Source organism: Muntiacus reevesi, chromosome 1 (assembly GCF_963930625.1).
Source record: "Muntiacus reevesi chromosome 1, mMunRee1.1, whole genome shotgun sequence".
Taxonomy (NCBI): domain Eukaryota; kingdom Metazoa; phylum Chordata; class Mammalia; order Artiodactyla; family Cervidae; genus Muntiacus; species Muntiacus reevesi.
In genome coordinates this window covers 230751219-230758753 of record NC_089249.1, presented here as the reverse complement: position 1 = coordinate 230758753, position 7535 = coordinate 230751219, and positions in this window count along the sequence as shown.

The following is a 7535-nucleotide window of genomic DNA, read 5'->3' as shown; positions in this document are numbered from 1 at the left end:
GAGGGAGGATCTACTATGGAGCATGGGCTCTGTTTTCTTGGGATTTCCCTTAGGGTCCTGGATTACTGTGTAGAGACCTGTCTAGAAAATGAGAACTATTGTGGACACTGGGCCATGGTCTCTTTTTTCCCCACCTCTCCCTCATGCGTTCACCTCAGTTTTATTCCTCCAGTGATTAGCAGAGCCTGAGCTCCAAAGTAGGTCTGGACTCAGTTTAAGACCATGAAGGTTCCAGACCCCATGTGGCTGAAATTTGGTCTGTCACAGATACTTTCTGGCTCATCTTTTTAGCCTGCATTGATCCCGGTGTTTTCTCCTCCAGTCTGTGAACTGCTAAAGGGCAAGGTCCAAATTAGTGCTGAGTAGGGTCAGTGGGCATGCATCCCCTACTATTACTTTCTTCTACTGTGTTCTAGAGACTAGAAAGCTAGACTACATTTCCCTGACTCCCTTACAGTTAAGTGCACTTGTGTGACCGGAAGGCAGAAAAGTAGAAAAGACTTTCTTTCTACTATTTTGGGCTTTCTGCTGGTAAGCAGGATTCTGGAGATGTGCGGTTCTCCTGCAATAGTTATTCCAGCTTCCTGGTCTCTTCTTCCTAATTCCTAGATGGCAAACTTTGGCAGTGTGTTCTTTACTTCAATAGTTCCAATGGCGGCTTTTTGAGTCCCCATTTCTGATTATGGAATATGTCCTAGCCCTCTTGGTACAGCTTCTTGGAGTCCACTCCACAAGTCTTTTAAAATATTTTTGTAAGGACTCAATTCCCTATATTAAATTCCATTCAGTTTAAAACACCTGGAGTAGTTTCTGTTTCCTGCATTGAATCAAGCTCTCAAAGAGTTGTGGAATGCCTTCTTGGACAAACTGGTCAGTATAATGAAGGGTAAGTAGGAAACCAGTCGAGCAAAAATGAAAATACACTATCATAAATCAGCTTCTGTTACTGACAACCAGTAGGCTTTCCCAATTAGATTATAACAAAGATAGAGGCAAGGCAGAGTAGGTAGATAGTAGGAAAAGAAATAGACATATTTCAAGGGCTGTAAGGCTTATACAAAGGGGATAGAAGGCAAATAAGTACACAGTTCAAATGTGTGAGTTCAGAAGTCTGTTACAGATCCACCACTGAATGCACACTGAATGTGTGTGATCCTTAGATACAAACACACACGCATGTGCGTGCACGCACACACACACACACACACACACACACACACACACACACACACAGAGCATGACTTGGGATTCTCTCTCCTAGCTTGAAAATTCAGCCCCTTTTATTTAGTATGATGGCCCCAAATGAGATGGAGAATCATGTAGAAGATAAAAGATGTATGTGTGTGTGTGTGTGTGTGTGTGTGTGTGTGTGTGTGTTAGGAGGATAAGAATCAAGGTGAAGTGATAAGACTGCAGAGAAAGAATGAAGTAGGAATAATGAAGGAAGAGCTGGAAGTATGTGGGAAAGTAAACTGGGAGTGAACTTAAATTGAAAAGGGGAAAGAAGGCAAATGAAGGGGTACTTAAGGGGAGATAAGCAAGAAAACAACCTCCTCACTCCTGAATAACTTGATTTCTTTTGCACAGTGCCTGGAAAATATCAGGCATTAGATATACATTTACTAAACTGAAGAACAAAGTTAGGAAGGATGGGGAGGCAGGATCACATAGGATGGGGTATGTGCATACTTATAACCACTAATATTTATCAAGTTTTACCATGAGCCAGGCACTCTGCTAAGCATTTGACATGCATTATGGATTTAAATACACAAAGCTCTCTATGAGGCAACTGTTAAAGTATCTCCATTTTATAGATGAAGAAACTGAGGCTCAGACAGTTTAACTCATCCAAGATCACACAGATAGTAAGTGGCAGAGTTAGGACTTGAATCCTGACTTGTCTGACTTCAAAACCAGTATTTCTCACCACCACATTATATGTATTCCTGTTTGAGTCAAAGGTAGGTCCACCACGCCCCACCCCCTTGTATAAGTTCAGAGGGCACACAAAGGGACATGTTCCCAGACCTGGTCTATCAGAGAGGAGAGGGCTGGCAAAGGAGGATAGGGAAAGCAGCTGGGGCCAGGCCAGGTTCCTTATCTGGGGAGGGACCATATTAAAGCCTCATCTTCAACAACACACAGAAAAACAATTTGAAACTTAATCATCTCCCAGAATTATGATCCCTCCCCGCAGCAGGGAGCACATTAGCAGAGCTGGGAAATGATAATTCAGCAGCCCCCAACCCAGCAGGGAGGGAAAGAGAGGAGGAGGGTGGAGAGAGTTAGGAAAACAGAAACAGAGGCAAGGCAGAGATGGGGGGAAGGGAGGCAGGGCCTGACCTCTCCCAGTTTTTTCTTTAACTCTATCAGAGACAGCATTCCAGGGGAGTGGCCTGGTGGCACTTGACCCTTCAATTCTCCTCAGATAGGGCAGGAGTCAAGTTGCTCCTTGGGTCAGTTCTCAGCACCCATGGATGCCCATGTCCAGAGCTGCACCCATGCTCACCCAGGCTAGGTGTGGTTTGCAGTGTTAGCCGAGGTGGAGGAGAACTCCCAAGCTCCCAGCCAGCTCAGTCTGGCTCTGAGCCCCTTCTGGTGTGATGGCCCCTAGGCGAATCGTTGGTCCGTCAGGACCCGAGGTGCTGGACAGCTCCCAGCCCCAGAAATATTTCTCCAGAGAGAGCCAGAGGGTTGGGGCGAGGCTTCTACCCCAAACCGCGGCAATTCCCACCCTTAGGAGAAGCGCAAAGGCTGCCGGGAGCAGTGGGGGAGAGGGCTTGGGGTCGTGAAGGGGTCCCTATGGAGATGTGGTGGGGACCTGGAGACTGCAGCCCTGGGGGCAACTTCTCAGACACATTCCTTCCTTCTGAGTCGAGACCCCCCACTGCCTCCACCACCCCCCGCCAGGGACAATGGTGCCTTCAGCCCCCAGAGATGAATGGGGCCTTTCAGAGCCGCACGCCACGGGGTCAGCAGCGGCCACCGGGTCCCAGGGCTGCCCAGCCTTCAGAGCACAGAGTCACTGGTCTGGGGCGATTGCGTAGCTCTTGGGGGAGGGAAGGTATCCTATGATCCTGGTCTTAGACTAAGACTGGTGCCTCCTGGGAAAGAGAATCATCCCAGATCAGAAAGTTCTTGGTAAAGAAGGGTTTTAGGGGTGAGGGGAAAGAGGAACTCCCCTTCCCTGTGCCAGGTGAGGAGACAGTTGTGTGCCTCCTTGGGAGGCAACAGAGAAAGCTGTGTAGGGACAGAACCTACAAAGATTCTCTCTCCCTTCTCCAAATCAAGGTCCCCCCTCCCTTTGGATGGGGCAGCTTCCTCCTCTCAGTGCCCAGGTCCCTTCTTCTAGGGCTGTCCCTAAGGTCTGGTCCCTCCTCCCTGCTCCTGTCTCCCCTCCCCATCTCACACTGCACAGACTATCTGGTTTCTATGGAAACAGGCCCAGGAAGGCTCTGCCAGGAGGCCAAGGCCACCACTGCTCTTGGTGGGGAGAGGGCTATAGGAATTGAACATAAGGAGCAGAAGGTGAGTTCTAGCTCTCAGATGGGGACAAAGACCTATTGGGAGTGAGGTTTTCACTTCTGGAGGGGCACGAAGAAGAGAAGCCAGAAATATAATTTTGTGATGTGACTCAGGCAGAGTTGAAGAGCGCCTTCTTGTTGCTCCAGCTCTTAGTGCTCTAGAAATCTAGACAAGCCTCGTCAGAGGGGAAATTAGTGGGTGAAGAAGTGAAACAGGTAGTACCAAGAGTTTTGCCCCGCCTTTTCCACCTGAGACTCTACTGTTCTACCCCTCCTGGGGACATGCCCACTTGAGAGAAGGAAGTCCCCAGGAAACTAGAATGCTATTGGGGGGAAATCAGAGTGAGTGTGGGTATTCAGGGCTGTTCAGGAATTTCCCGTAGGCAGCTGGAGCTGGAGGTGGCCAGAGCCTAGGAGTGTCAGGTGCTTTTGTGGCATCTCTCCTCATATTTCCGTTGAAGAGTTGGGGGTGGTCTGGAGGCTGCAGCTTCCTCCCCTCTATCCAACCTGTCTGGATGCTGGGGCATGAAAAGAAGAGAGTGGAGGTGGGCAAGCAGGGGTTGGGAGGAGAGAAAGTAAAAGAAGCCTGAGGAAGGAGGGAGGGCCAGAAGAGGGCTGGGTGGAGTAGTGCAGACGTGAGGGCAGGGAAGGAGCTTCTTAGAGGTTTGACTCAGCTCCTGGGAAGTGAACCCCAGTCCTTACATCTTCTCAATACCTCTTGGGCAGGGACCACTGGAAATCTCAGAGTCCTGGGAGAATTTGTTGGGGGAGATTCCCTTGGGAAGGGGCCTCCGAGGTTATCAGAAGGTTTGGCAAAGCTTCCCTGGGGAAGAAAAAGGGTCCCTTGGGAGCCTAGAGTTTCCTGGACTTGAGCCATTGGCTCTCCCTCGGCCGGAGCCCCCAGAACAGTCATTTTGGTGTTTGCTTATTTTGGTTATTTTTTGATCAGATATTTTGGCACTGTGCAAACTGCCTCCTGTTGCCATGGCAGCCGTGACAGGGGCTGAGGCACCGTGAGAAAAATACCAAAATTAATGAGTGAGCAAAAGTGCAGCCGAGAGAAAAACAAGGTTAAAAAAAGAGTTAAAACAGTAATGAAAACAGGCTTCCCAGCTTCACAGCAAAGCAGCTGCTGAAGCCTCCCAGAGCAGCAGCGCCCGCCTAGCTTTGGGCTCCTGGCATCTCCCAGACCTCAAGGCAGAACTCACTCGCCTTCCCCCACCCAGCCAGTCACAGACGCAACAGCCACTCGGGAGCCGTCCCAAGTACAACAGTAGATCAGCTCCAACAGAAGATCAGCTCCCATCTCAGGTAGCATCCTGCCTTCCAGAACAGCTTCCCAGGGAACAGCTTCTCATCTCCTAGGCAACGGAGTCTGGGCTCCATCCCCCACACAAGAGTGGTCCAGCTATATTACCAGGAAATGGCCTCCCAGCTACACTTGAGCTTCAGAGCTATGGCTGCAGGCATAACAGCATCCCAGCTAGAGTCCTGCACACAGTAATAGACCAGCCACAAGCCTGGGCAACAGCATCTTAGCTATAGCCAATCCCCAGTATGCTGTCATCACAGCTATAGTTTCAGGACCAATAGCATCCCAGCTACAGTCCTATACACAACAGTAGCTCTGCTCTTATCCCAGGTAACAACCTTCCTCTCAGGTACAGGCTCCTAGCAACAGCCTCTCATCTCCTAGGACCTAAGCAATGGATCCAGCTACAGTTTTACCTACGTCATATGAACAGAGAACAGATTCTCAGCTATAGCCAGTCTCAGGTATGCCAGCCTCACATCTTCAGCTTCAAGGCTTACAGCATTTCAGTTATAGCCCTCCTTTCCACATGAACACACACAACAGCCTCTCTGATAATCTGATTGTTCTGGCGATAGCCTAGGCACACCAGCATCATAGCATCACAACAGTGTCCCAGCTGCTATCAGTGGCAACAATTTTTTTGTGTTACTATACCAAGATCTACACCATCCTAACTTTCTTAGTCACAGTCCATCCCAGGCACATACATATCACAGCAAGAGCCTTAGGCCCCAAGCATCCCAACCACTCCCACACCAAGCATCACCCAGGGTCCAATCCCCAGCCATAGTCTCAGTTGGAATCTCAGGCACCATCAGTTTAGAACTTGACCTCATATCCTACTTGTCAGTCAAGTCCTCCTTCCAGTTTGGTACGGGGCTAGGAACCTGGCTTCTCTCCTCAAATGTAACCTCCCAGTCTCTGCCCTTTGCCTGCCTTCCTTCTTTGGGAAAACAGCCTCTTCATTTCTACACTGTCCCATGCTCAGATCCCCCAGAGTGCCCAGCCTGGCAGTGGGTTAGGAAGGGATAGAGAGCAGGGAGAAGAGTAGATACACCCTGGCCTTGTGCCGGCCCAGTTCTGCTCCCACCACTTGGTGCAGGATTTGGGCTTGATGGTGGTAGAGTAGGGAGGACGGAGGAGAACATCTGGGAGATTAGCATTTCCTGCCCAGCTCTGCGGCTGCCTATCTTGCTCAGCCCTGAGCAAGGGAGGAGAACAGAGGAGCCTTTGAATGGCTCCCAGCAAGCAGACCGGGGAGGGTTTGCTGCAGCGGGCAGCAGGCACATGCTGGGGGCAGGGAGGCTGGGGCAGCTCCTCTGTGGAAGATTTCTTGTCTCTGGGTCACTGACTCCTCCCATGGAGCTGTGCTCAGTGATGGGGAGAGTGTTAGTTTTGCAAGGGACAGAAAGAAATCACCTAAAGGGCAGATTTGCCTACCACTAGCTCACCCCATCTCCCACCCAGAGCCCCCGACCTGGGGTTCTAGGGCTGAGGGCCAGAGGTGCAGACTAGAGCAGGGCCCAGGCCAGAAAGGGAGTCCAATGGAGAGGCGGTTGCTCTCAGAGAGATCTTGGCCAGCCCTTAGCTGGCCTGAGAGCCCACCCTTACCCTGAGGAGGGCTCCAACGAGAATCCAGGTGTCAGAAGGGGAGGTGCCAGAGGAAAGAGACGGGTAGAAAGTGATAGGGATGGGAAAAGGCCGGTGAATAGGGAGGAGGAGTCAGAGGCCAAGGCAAATAGAGACGCAGATATCGGTCATTCCGTATTAGACCTTTCCACACCCAATGCCAGGCCTTGCCAGGAACACAGTCTTTCTCACTCTTCTGACCTTCAACCCTCTGCGTTGGCTCATCCATGGCGAAAGGCTGGAGGTCGTATTGGACTGGGGTATTTAAGAGCCTCGAGTACCAAACCCTGGGCGAAGGAAAAGGAATTCCCAGGCCGCTCAGCCACCTCTAGATGGCGCCAGAGAGCCAAAACTGAGTGGGAGAAACTGAGTTATCGAGTGTGTGAGACACTGCGTGTGACACCGTGTGTGAGTCGGTGTGAGTGTAACAGAGTGTGGCACTGCGAGGGCGTGTGACACAGGCCGTGACACCGCGCGGCTTCGCGGGGTAGGGGCCCGTGTGACTCGGTGTGAATATGTTTGTCACCGGTAAATGTGTTGGGGCCACAGCTCCACGCCGCCCAGAGGACAGGTGATTGGGGGACCCTCTAACAGCCGGGGCTTAGGCGCGTCACCTCATCCTCACACTTGTATATTTCCCCAGTCCTCATTCTAGCGGAGCCTCCGGGTCCCATTACCCTCCCCCTTCCACGGTCCCCTCCGTAGCCCCACCCCCAAGACTTGCTGCGGCCACCGACGCTGACCGCTCTGCGGCTTCGGCCAGAGGGGGAGGGGTGGACTTCCCCAGAGCGCAGTGGGAAGGGAGGGCCACTCGGGGTGCTCTGGGGGTCTGGGCAGGAAGAAGGTGGATCTGGAGGAGCAGATGCCCAGAGAAGGCGTCGGGAGACATTTCCCGTGCCTCGACTTCCCAGGGGGCCAGAGTAAAGGACAGGTGTTTGAATGAGGTTGGGAAAGGAATTCGGGAGGGGTTCTAGATGGGGACACGGGTGGAATAAGTGTAAACTGAAGAGCCTTGGGGGGAGGGGGGGACAATCTGCGTATACGGGCCTCGGGGAGCGAGGAGA